At 51.6% G+C, this 12,737-nt stretch overlaps 1 pseudogene; it reads left to right on the plus strand.

Moving 5' to 3' along the window:
* Positions 1–1,838: 1,838 nt before the first annotated feature.
* LOC133776320 (POU domain, class 5, transcription factor 1-like) overlaps positions 1,839–12,737 on the plus strand; it is a 138,096-nt pseudogene continuing 127,197 nt past the window's right edge.

Genomic DNA, 12,737 nt, shown 5'->3' on the forward strand with positions numbered 1-12,737 from the left:
TGACTCTTCTCTGGCCTGGCTGAGCTCCAGCCACTGCAGCATCTGGGGAGTGGACCAGTGAATAGAAGATCTCTCTCTCTTCCTCCCTCTCTCTCTGTCAATCTGACTTTCAAATAAATAAATAAACCTTTAAAACAACAACTCTGATTGGATCTTCACATACTGAATTATGTGTTGACCTACCACAGTATACCCTACCAATATGTACAAAGATTATGTCACTTATAGAATAAAATAATTTTTTAAAAAATAATCTTGCCGGCACTGTGGCTAAATAGGCTAATCTTCTGCCTGTGGCGCCGGCACCTTGGGTTCTAGTCCCGGTCGGGGCCCCAGATTCTGTCCCGGTTGCTCCTCTTCCAGTCCAGCTCTCTGCTGTGGCCTGGGAGTGCAGTGGAGGATGGCCTAAGTGCTTGGGCCCTGCACCCCATGGGAGACCAGGAGAAGCACCTGGCTCCTGGCTTCGGATCAATGCAGCGTGCTGGCTGCAATGCATCGGCCGCGGCGGCCATTGGAGGGTGAACCAATGGCAAAAGGAAGACCTTTCTCTCTGTCTCTCTCTCTCTCTCTCTCACTGTCCACTCTGCCTGTCAAAAAAAAGAAAAAAAAGAAAAAGAAAAATAATCTTGAACTTACAGGAAAATTGCAAGTGTGGTACAAATAACCCCAGGAACCATTTCAGAGAAAGCTGCTAACGTGAGTATTTAGTGTGTGTTGTGTGTTCTACAAACAGGGGTGTTCTATGTAAACACAAGGAAGGGGCGGGGGCAGCGCTGTGGCGTAGTGGGCTAAGCCTCCGTCTGCGTGCTGCTGGCATCCATGTGGCACCGGTTCCTGTCCCGGCTGCTCCTCTTCCCATCCAGCTCTCTGCTATGGCCTGGGAAAGCAGTGGGAGATGGCCCAAGTGCTTGGGCCCCTGCACCTGCATGGGAGACCCAGAAGGAGCTCCTGGCTCTTTGCTCTGGATTGGCCCTGCTCCAGCCATTGTGGCCAGTTAGGGAGTGAACCAACAGAGAGATGGATCAGAAATAGAGCAGCCGGGACTCGAACCGGTGCTCGTATGCAATGCTAGCACTGCAGGTGTCAGCTTTACCCGCTACACCACAGCGCCAGCCCCTCTTACGTTTCTACAGTCACAGTGTGGCTAGCAGGAAAGCTCACCGGGCCCTAGGAACTTAATGTGAGAACATTCCAGCCAACAGCTCCGGTTTGCTCCAATCTGTCACAGTGGCCACTGGTCTGCCGTCGCAGCCACACTGATGTGTGTGGCTTGCAGGCACCTCATAAGAATTAGGGACGGGTCCAGGACCGGCTCCAGCGCTGGGGTGTGAGACATTAACACCAACCCCAGATCCGCAAAGAAAAAGGCAGACGGAAACTCCACGAATCCATGTAAGTGACGAGATTTGAGTCTCAACTGCTCCACTTCCAATCCAGTTCCCTGCTAATGGCCTGGACAAAGCAGCAGAAGATGCCCCAAATGTCTGGAACCCTGTGGTGGAAGATGGCCCGGGGCCCTACACACGTGTCCAGGAGACCGGATGGAGTTCCTGGCTCCTCACTCCAGCCTGGCCCAGCCATTGTTGGTCCCTTTCCAGTCGCTCCTGTCCCTGCTTGCAAAAGGACCAGGCTGAGAGGGCCAGTTGGGACCGGGAAAGTGTTCTTGGGAACTTGTGCTGGCCGCCAGCCTAGCAGGCCATCAAAGCTAAAAACTGTGTGGTTTTTCTGCTGGGCAATGAATGGACTGGAGATCTGGTTCCACTTAGGAAGTGCAGTTTCTGCTTTGGTGGGAAGTTTGTGGTAGAAACGAACTGTTTTGTATTTTCGGCTTCAAAACGATGTCCTCGGGCTGCGCTAGGTGAGTAAATAATGGGGCTCCATGGTGATGAACCATCGCTTTGTTCCCGGGAGAGAGCCTCTGGCAGCCGGGAACCAGCAGAGAAGAAAGCCCCGTGCCGGGCGTCACCAGCAGGGTGTGGGATAAAGACACCCAGTGAAGGTCAGATTCGTGCTCTTGGTTAGGGACCGGGTCGTCTGGCATCCCGTGGGAGCAGCGACAGTTCCCCAGCTGCTCGGAGGGCCAGCGAGAGCTGTCGGCCGCAGTTAAACAAAGGCCCCGATATTAACGTCCGCGTGGGTACCGGGAAAGCTTGGTCTCTGCCACAAGAAGGGAGACAAGCGGTAAAGGCAAAGAAAGCATTGCCGCATCCGTGGGAAGACAAACACGAGCGGCTGTGAACTTGACACGCGTCTCGGCTTTAAAACGCATCCGCACAGCCGGAAGGGCGGCTGCAGGAGCGAGGCTGCCGACAGAACCTGGACAGATCTCACGCTCTGTGCAGCTTGTGAGGAGTGAGGTGTTTGCCAGGATGCTCAGGTGGCTGGGGACAGCGGACCACCGACGCTGTGCAAGGGTGGCCGATTCCCCGCGATCGGGTGCCTGCTCAGAGAGCCGCATCTCGTCCCCAGAGAGCCTGGAATTGATTTTGGCATCGCTGCCTCCAGCACCTTCGCCCTGGCCAGAGTCACCAAGGAGTGCAGGAGGCCCACGCGCCATGCTGCCAAGCTGAGCTCCCAGCTCCGGGGTCCCGTTGGGGTCGGGACTGGAAGTTCAGCCTCTGCCTGCCCAGGGGTGCACGCCGGCAGCCAGCAGCCAGTGCCCGTGGATGGAATTCTGTTTCAGGTAAGAGCCACCTGCCGACCTGCCGTCTCCCGGACGTGAATTGTTCCAGTGGAGAGATTTGGGCTACTCACGGGGCCTCACTGCAGACTCTTGTCCATTTGCTGTGAACATTGCCAGAAACATGAGAAAGTCCTGGAAAATGGAGCTAAAAGACAACGTTCACTCTCCATCCTTTTTGAAAACCCCTTCCATACAGCTACCGGCGTACATTCCCTTAAATGACGATTAACAGCTTTATTTTAAAAATCATGAAAAGAGTACAATTAGGAATCATGAGTGCAAAATGTGGTGGCATTGGATACAGTTTTCAGAAGTTCGATTTACTACCGCTTTTTTCCAAAGCCCACAGCCTGCGCACACCACTGACCCAGGTAAGAAAGGGCCCTGCTCCCCTGTGGAAGAGTGCAGAGTCCAGAGTGAAAGACATGACCCTGAGCGAGTTCTTCAGAGCAGCCTCTGTGTTTGGCAGGAGGGAAAGGACAGGGCGGACAGGGCATGGCAGGCCCCTGCCTGGGCTCAGCGCCGGAGAGGGGCTTGTCTGAGGTTTGCTTGACGGGGGCCCCTGTATAATCACCGCCTGGAAAACAGGACCAGTGCCTGGCAGGTGCACTGGGTCACCGCCACCAGCGAAGCTTGCCGGTGACTCCTCTCGCGTTTTGGGGAAGCCCCAGTGACTCTTCTCTGACCCCTAACCAGCCGAGACTGTCAGTGGAAACCCCTCTGTGGCCAGCAATGACGCACCTTGACCGATAGCCTGATGTCCATGAATACCAGCCTCCCTGTGGACCCGGTCAGTGTTTACGGAGCACCCAGTGTGGGCGAGACCCGTGGGAAGCCCTGGGGGTTTAGCGAGAGGCTGTGCTGACCCAGTTTCCGTCCCTGGGGAGTCAAGGGTTGGGCAGAGAATAAACAAGCAAGGCCACCATTCAGCAGGTGCACGGCGGGGCCTCGGGGTCGGGGGAGGCTTCCAGGCCAGGGGCTGGCTCCACTGAGGCTTGAAGAACAAGCTGGCCTTACCCAGGCGAGGGGGACGAGGCCAGGCCAAGAAGACCCAGCAAGCAGGAGGGAATGGGGGTGATGGCCACAGAATCCAGAAGCTGGAGGGAACAGAACGGGAAACCACGGCTCTCCCCAGGTATCGGCCGGCCGCGTGGAGGAGGGGTGAGGCCGCCCGCCGAGCCAGATGCTTCCAGATGGCAGATCCAGAGTCCGGGGAGGGAGACCCCAGCGCGGACACTGACTCCCGAGGGGATGACACTGGAACGCCAAACATCACCCGACTTCTCAGATTTGTGGTAGCCGAGCTAGAGAGCACAAAAAATCATTTACTGTGTAGGAGTGAGATGGACGCCTTGGGATTTGACTGCTGTCTGTGGCTCTGGTCTGTGTTCCTGCTGACTGGGGGTCTTTCTGCTCCTGACCTGTTGAACCTTTTACTTAGCAATCAACCTGCGACTATCAAGTTCACTCAAAATAAATTAGCGCAAAAATTAAAAACCAGAAAAAGGAGGGAGGAAGTATCATCGTATTCTTAGAATTGTATCTGTAAACTACAGGAGATCTGTTCTCTTCATATTAATAAGAAGATAAATTATGTTGTAAAAGATTAAATTACAGTGGCGGCCTCCAGTTGTTCGGCCCCGAGGTTATGCTGGACGCTGTGTTAAGGGTTTTCTATGCATTGTCTCACTGGATCCCCAGAACAGCCCCATGAGGGAAACGTTTCCAGAAAACACCCAGAGAAGCTAAATTCCGGGGTGTGAGCTCGTCCAGCCGGGGCGGCCAGAGCTGGGGTCCCACGGCCCTGGGACGGCACAGTGGAGCCGCGCTCTCAGACCCCGCCCTGGAGCGCCTCCCTGTGGGACTTGCACTGCCGCAGAGCAGTGTGCACCTCTGGAAGTTTCCTGTCCCTGACGGTGTTGAACCCTTGGGTTGGGATCCTGCCACGTTCGGGCGGCAGAGGACCTGTGACCTCAAGGCCGCGTCCACGGCAGCAGAGGCAGGTGAGCCTGCAGGACGCCCCGGTGCTGCCCCTTTAAGGATTGTTTCCACCCCTGCACCAGGGCGCCTGAGCGGAGCCCCCGGAGAGCGAGGCCCAGGGAATTGGACCGAATTAGGGCAGCGCAGCCCTCCAATGAGGACATGTGTCTCCCACAAACATCTGCTTTGGCTAATGCTGGCCTTGGGCAGTATTAAATTATGTATTCAGCTCTTAAACTATCACAGATTCATGTTTCAAGAGCATAGCCGTGAGAAAATATTGCACCACTAGCAGAAACAAAACAGCTCTGCTCACTTTGCATTACCACTTTTTGGTGCATTTCTATGATAATTCTTCATTTTCTTTCACATTAAAGGCCACTGCGGGAGACCACATGGGTGAGAACACAGAGGAGCCTTCCTGTGTGCATGAAGTTATTGAAAAAAAGAATAAAAAATGACCTCTCTTGCTCACTGTTCAGTGAAGGGATCCAAATAATAATGAGGTGGGCAGTGAATTAGAGGTGGGGAGACTTCAGAGAACGTTCCGGACTCTCTCAGTCCCAAAATCTGGGAACTTCCGTTTCTGCCGAGTGTTACTCTAGGATCTCAAAGTAGCCTCTTCTCCACTGCACACACCCTGAGCAGGCTGGCTCCCTCCTCTGTCCCAGCATTTTTTTTTTTAAGATTTCTTTATTTAAAAGGCAGAGTCAAAAAGAGAGAGAGAGAGAGAGATCTTCCATCTGCTGATTCACTCCCCAGATGGCTGCCAATGGCTGGAGTTGGGCCAGACAGAAGCCAGGAGCCAGGAGCTTCTTCCAGGTCTCCCACGTGGGTGCAAGCACTTGGTCCATCCTCCACTGCCTTCCCACGCGCATTAGCAGGGAGCTGGATCAGAAGTGGAGCAGCCAAGACTCTAACTGGCACCTATATGGGATGCGGGCACTGCAGGCGGCAGCTTTACCCGCTATGCCATGTCATCGGGCCCTCAGCATTTCATTAAAGCTGAGACGATGATCAACTCACAGTGTGTGGACTTCATCTGTGAATTTTAAAGAGAGAGAAAGTGGTGCAGGAGGTGAGAGTGGGGTCCTCCTTTCTCATCAACCCCGCTGTGTTTCCCCAGCACTATGGTTCTGCAGGAAGACAGCGGGGAAGGAGACATCTAGCACGGGGTGTGATGGTAACAGTGCCGGGAGAACCTTCCAAGCTGTTTCCCTCTTACTGGGCAGGGTCTTCATTTTCAACCTCAGTACCTAGTGCAGGGCCTGGCACCACGGCTACTATGCACCAGACATTTAAAAACCCATCTGGAGACCTCTCAGAAAAGAGGATGAATTAAGTCCTTTGTCTGATTCACCCCCCCCCCAAACTGGGTTTTATCGACCCTCTCTGTAGAGGAAAAACTGGAGAACTAAGGATCGAAAGCCTGGAGCCCCAGTGTCCCCCCCAGGGGCTTCGCATGACCCCAGATGTCTGCCTTCCCTTCCCTCCCCCACCACGCAGTGAGACGGGCGAAAGTTACCCGGGTCACCCAGACCTGTGCACCTGCCCTTTCTCCTGCGACGGGCGGGGGGATCACACCAGCGTCTCTCTCCTGGGCACCCCCAGGCAGGCAGTGGCCGACAGGTGTCTGTGTCATGAAGTGAGGGGTCACACAGGAATAGTCCAGAGCCACCCTAGCTTCCCCTAATTCATCTCCAGGTCTACTATCACTCTGACATCTGAGAAAACTAACGTGACCGTGACTCCTCACCCATGCTGGTGGTGCCTGCCGGAGTCAGCCGTCTCCCCCTGGAAGCCAGGCCAGTCCAGGAAGCAAGCAGCAGCTGGGGCCTCCCGGCTCACAGAGGCTGCTCGTCTGGCCTGGGCCCTGGGGGAGCCCTGCCTCGAAGCCTGATCGGGGATCCGCCTTCCTTGTTCTGGAAGGACTGGAGCTCATTCTCAACACTGAGCGTCTAAACAGTTGGCACGACTTTCAGCTGGGGCCGGGGAAGCAATTCTCCTGTCCTGTTTGCTCTCCCGCTCTGGGCTCCCCCTGAGAGGAATTAAATCCAAACAGAGACAGCCCTGGCCAGATGGGAGACTCAGGCTGGAGGCTGCACTTCTGGGAGGGGCTGATTCAGCAGAAGGAACAGTGAGGCTGGCCCCAAGCCCTTGGGAGGCAGGCGGGAGCGGCCAGCAGCCGTGCGAGGAGGCTGGCCGGTGAGACCCACTCCCCAGCCAAGAAGCCTATTTGGAAGCTGTGACTGCCCCAGAAGCCAACCGGAGCAGTAGGGGAATCTGTGGTCCGGCCACTCCAGGGGACTGGACTTAGCTCAGCGTGGGTGGGAGGGAAAGGACTCAAGCTTGGTGGAGGGGGGAGGCAGCACCGTGAGGCCAGAGGCTGGGGAGGAGGTGGAGCCCACGCACTGAGATGAAAACATGGCGGAGGTGGGTGTGTCTGACCTTGGAGACTGCAGAGGCAGGCAAAGAAGCCAGGGACGTGGGGAGGGGAGAAGGGACCTCTGACGTGTTGGGGAGAGCAGGGCGACCATCAGCCCCACTTGGACCTGAGGCTTCGCCAACTTGGCCTGTGCATCTTGCCTTAGCAGCAAACAAAAAATGTCTTTCCCGATCCATTCACCTGAGTTAGGTCACACCCTGGAGTGCAGTGTCCGTCACTTGTCAAGGCCACCAGGGCACCTTTATGAAATTCTCTGCAGGATCCTGTGGCCACGTGCTTAGTTGTAGCTCAACCGCATGCAAGTTTTTAAAAACCCAACTTCTGAAAACAGTCGCCCCTACTTGTAAACGGTCGGAAGGATTCGTGCTTGCAAAATGCCCCCCTCGATCTTGGTGGTGAGTGACGAGACGGGGGTGAGCCGGCGTGCCTGGGCGGGGAGAAGCCAGCGCTGGCATCAGCCAACTGGACAGAAAGTCTTACAGCATTTCTGGAAAGCAAGGGGCGTCACTTCCAAGAGAGGTCAGCGATGGATCTGGAAGGTCCGGGGCCCACAGAGACGGCCGCGCATCCCAGGAGCACAGCCGCCGGGGTGTAGCCGGCACTGCACAGCCTACTGTGGGAGCTGTCACAGATTCCTGGGCTCCTTCCTCTGGAAAGCAATTTCACATAATGACTGTTTGTGACTAAAATGTAGCTCTGTTGCACAATATCATCATCAGAGCCGTCTTCCTCCGTGTCCAAGATCTGAATTACATCTGCAATATGCCTTCAGGCGCATTACATACAATTAGGAAATCTTCTTTAGTGGCTCATTTTTTTCCAAATATGTAATTTTGGCTGAGCGATATTAAAGGATTAAAAAAAAAGATATCATTACATTAACCGAAATTATTACTATTTTAATTTGCCCGCAAAGCCTTTATCTCCAGTATCATCTCTTATAACTTGTAACTCAGCGGGTATCATAATCCTGATAGAATTTTAGCTACTTGATAGCCTGCGACATTTCGAGGAATCATTCCCAACAGAAAATCGGTTTAACGAGCACTTCTGGCGTTAACTGTGAACAGCTATTTTCCGCCCTCTTAAAGGACATGACTAAACCGGGGACTTATGCCACCCTTTTCAATGTAACACCTGGTGTTCTGTTCCTCCCGCTCCTGACCCTAACAATCACGCTCAAGTAGCGCCTGGCCAATTTGTGGAATTGATGGACTACAGCAAAAAACGGAGGAGCCGAGCCAGCTTCCTGAAATAGCAAGTTTTAAGAGGAATGTCTGGAGCAACCACCTTAGGGGGCCACCCAATGGACGCTTCTCTGACAGTGGTTGGCCAGCCAAACCTTTGCCAAGGCGGTATTGTTTGATGGAGCAATTGACACGCCTGGGAATGCAGGAAGCAAATCATGGCAGCCGCAGCAAGATCTCAGCACGCGCTGTGCACCTCTTCGCTGAAACAGGCTGAAAACCCCGGATGCAGGGCGCTGTGACATGCCACGTCTGTGGACTCGTGGTCTCGGTGGGGGCTGGAATTTCTCCCCCTACCCCATTCTAAACACGGCAACACAATGTGCAGTCAGCATTTTACGTATTCAACTATATCTTAAATATATAAATGTAAAAGGAGGACTGTACTCAGACGTGAGCTTAGGGACCAGAGGCAGAAGCACAAAGCAGAGAGTGCATCACAAGCCAGTCTACGAGGTCTCGGACCCTGGAGTGGGGTGGAGGTGGGATTACCTAGGACAGGAGCACCCCGTGTGCACCTGAGCACCCTAGCTCCTCCCTGTGCCTGGGAGTCAGGCTTCCTAATACAAGGAAACTTCACAAACTTCACAGGAAAATATACTTTAAACTTTTTTTTCTATGGGTGGAAAATAATTTTGAAATGTGTGTACAGTATGTTCATCATGCACATTTTCATAAACTTTTTAAAGACTCCTTTACACAAGGATTTCAAACTATTTTTTTTTTGCACCAAAATTAACTTTTAAGAAGGAAGTTGTTTTATCTGGAGAGGAGAGAGACAGACTGACACAAAGAAATCACCCCCTCACTGATTCACTCCTCAAATGCCTGCAACCCGGGCAAGGTCAAAGCCAGGGGCAGGAAACTCGATGCAGGTCTCCCACGTGGGAGGCAGGGTTCCAGCCGCTTGAACCATCACCACTGTTTCTAGCTGGGATGTTGTGAAGGAAGAAGTAGAGATTGACACTCGCTGAGCTTTCTGTCATCCCGGGGTTCTGTGGTTGGCTGGGAGGCTTCGCCAGCCGACCCTGTCTCCCTTTCTCTGTGGGCTGCCTAAAGCTGTCCTTCCCACTGCATGCAAACAGAGTGACCGGGTCAGTGCTAGCACCTAGGCCAGGGTGCTTGTTTGGTTGGTTGTTTTTGGTGCTGTTATTTAGGGAAAATAGCGCTGGCTCCCCTGACTTGCTGTGTGGGAGTCTACCCCCTGGGGAAAGTGCACCAACCGTTGCCAATAGAACCGCCTTCCTCCTAGAGCCAAAACCCCCGCCTCCCAGCTAGGATTGGCATCTGGGGCTGGCTCTCACGCTGCTGGAGGTCGGTCGTGGGGACTTCTCCCACATGCCTTGTCTTTTTAGGATCATGACAGGTACACATCCAGGGAGGAGCAGATTCCCAGCACCTCCCCCGTGGCAACTGTGTCTCGGGAACATTGTTTGCTTTTTATAAAATCAGTTTTTCAAAACGTGTGTGTGTGTCACAGTGGATAGTGAGTAAATGAACATAGTAGAAGTAAAATATATATATATATATGTACACACATATATATATATATATATATATATATTACAGAAGGAGGGCATCAAGTGTCCAGTGAGTGCCTGTATTTCTGCCGGGTCACTCAGTGGCAGCTTGGTCGTCTGTCCATCAGTAGGCAGCACAGGTGGACTGCACTGTGGGAGACAACTATAAAAATTGTGACCTTTCTATGCCACCCCTGGGCCCCTTCTATTCCCTCTGTAAACTGGGGAAATTATTTTCCAATGTTATCCTTTTTTAAAATTTCTATGTAAAATGCATTGTACAGTTCAAATTTTCTAAATACGCTCAGGACCGAAATACGCAGAAATCCCCATCTAGACAGGGTGCTGCCGAGTAGGGGATCAGAAGGTAAGAAAAGATTAAGTGTGGGTGAGCATAAAAAATCAAGAGAGAGTAGCACACCTAATTGGCCAGCTACCTGCTGCCACTTCAACACTCGACTCTTCCTGGCTACCTGTACACTATTGTTAAAGTCGAATAAATCATTTGACATGACTAGGTTTTAGGAAAAGATGTGAGAGTTATTCAGGCAAAAAATCAGTTTGCAGTGGATGAAAAATTTCCATCCGAGTGCCTCTGCCAGGAGAGGCCCGTTTCTAGGAGTGCAGCGTTTTTAATCTTGTTTTAAAATAAATACTTTAATGTATAAATCACTCAATTGTAAAGGCACTTCAATTTTATTTTCCTTTAGTTTTGAGGTTTTGGAATTGCTCTGTGCAGTTCCAAGTAAAAGCTCTTAGATAGAACTTGCATGTTGAAAACCTCCAGCACAAACGTGCAAGTACAACTATAAATTTATACAACACTCAAGATGTTTGTAGTTTGCAAAATTTGCTAATAAAATGCAGAAGTGGAGTTTCTATTTAACACTCTCTGGCCCTGGCCCTGCATGTATATCTTGGGTGCCGGCAAAAGAGAGAAGATTCCACGCATAGAGAAATCCCCTGTGGTTGTGACAGTTCGCTAACGTCTTAACGAGTGGATCATACTCCTTGTGAACATCTTAGCTTTCCATTATTTGTGGGATGTGTGTGTGCACGTGTGCCTGTGTGTGTGCACGTGTGCCTGTGTGTGCACGTGTGCCTGTGTGTGTGCGCGTGTGCCTGTGTGTGCGCGTGTGCCTGTGTGTGTGCACGTGTGCCTGTGTGTGACACCCTTGTCACACGAGCCCAGTGCTCTGATTCAGCAGTATTCAGTGAGCAGAATTCCTGTGCTAATAACACAAAATGGATCTTAAACTGATGCATATTAATCACATCCTCTTAAGTACATTCATTAATTTGTGTGTGGAGCAGCCAGACCTGGAATGTGGGGTTTGCTGATTTTGCACAAAATGCATATATTAATGAATGCTAAAACTTCAACATGAGTAATAGCTTGAAGCATATTTTCATAAAGCAAAATTCTAAGGGGTAATACTGAGTAACTGTTTTGCCTTTAACATTTCCACTTTCAGTTAGCAAAATGCTATGGGGTAATATTGAATGCTTGTTCTCTTTTTAACATTTCCAGTTGCATTTCGTTTTGTGTTATTTGGTTTTAAGTGGAAAAAATAAATATGGAAGAAAAAAACAATTAAGAAATAAAGGGTAAGCCCCAAAGACTGCAAAGAAAATAAGGCTATAATATCGGGCAGCATTAATATTAAATTTTCTACCTCTCCTTCCAAACACTTAATTTAAAAATAGGCTCAGAGCACCTTAGACACCGAAGCATTCCAACATACAAAGAAAAGCAAATTTGAAGCTAAATTAGGAAAGAGTCTTTCATTTCCTGTGTAGGAGTGGAGGCTAGGAAGGCACCACAAAGGGAAACAGAGTGCTGGGTGTGCATTTGTGTACCTGCACGCCTTGAACTCGCGGCAACATTTTACACTTCCTCCTGAGTCACGGGATTTAAGACTCGGGCTAACGGCCAGCGATTACCTTTGCAAAGCCTTTCACTCTCCCCCGAGTGCTAATTAAGCTGAAGCCAGAATTCCTTTCCTTGCCCTCTGTAGCACCCAGCACAGGTCCTGGCACAGGGTTTGTGCTTAATAAATATTTTTTAAAAGATTTATTTATTGAGGCTGGCACTGTGGCGTAACGGGTAAAGCCACCACCTACAGTGCCGGCATCCCATATGGGCGCCGGTTTGAGACCTGGCTGCTCTACTTCCGATCCAGCTCTCTGCTGTGGCCTGGGAAAGCAGTAGAAGATGGCCCAAGTCCTTGGACCCCTGCACCCATGTGGGAGACCCAGAAGAAGCTTCTGGCTCCTGGCTTCGGATCAGTGCTGCTCCGGCCGTTGCGGCCATTTGAAAGATCTCTCTCTCTCTTGCTTGCTCTCTCTCTCTCTCTCTGCCTCTCCTTCTCTCTCTGTGCGTAACTCTGATTTTCAAATAAATAAATACATATTTAAAAAAAAATTGGCTGCAAAAACCAGAGCTGCACCAATCCAAAGCCAGGAGCCAGGAGCTTCTTCCAGGTCTCCCATGCAAGTGCAGGGGCCCAAAGACTTGGGCCATCCTCTGCTGCCTTCCCAGGCCATAGCAGAGGGCTGGATCTGAAGTGGAACAGCCGGGACTCAAGCCAGCACCTATATGGGATGCCAGCACTGGGGTGCTGGTTTTACCGGCTATGCCACAGTATTGGTCCCACTCAAAAAATATTAAATTTAAGGTGATGAATGGGGCCAGGCTTGTGGTGCAGCAGGACAGCTGTCACTTGATATGACAGCACCCGTATCAGAGTGCTGGTTTGACTTTTGGCTTCTCCGCTTCTGACCCAGTTTCCTACTAACAGCCCTGGGAAGGCAGTGGAAGATGGCCCAAGTGCTTGGGGACCCCTCCCACACATGTGGCA

This window comes from Lepus europaeus, chromosome 17 (genome assembly GCF_033115175.1).
Source record: "Lepus europaeus isolate LE1 chromosome 17, mLepTim1.pri, whole genome shotgun sequence".
NCBI classification, from domain to species: Eukaryota; Metazoa; Chordata; class Mammalia; order Lagomorpha; family Leporidae; genus Lepus; species Lepus europaeus.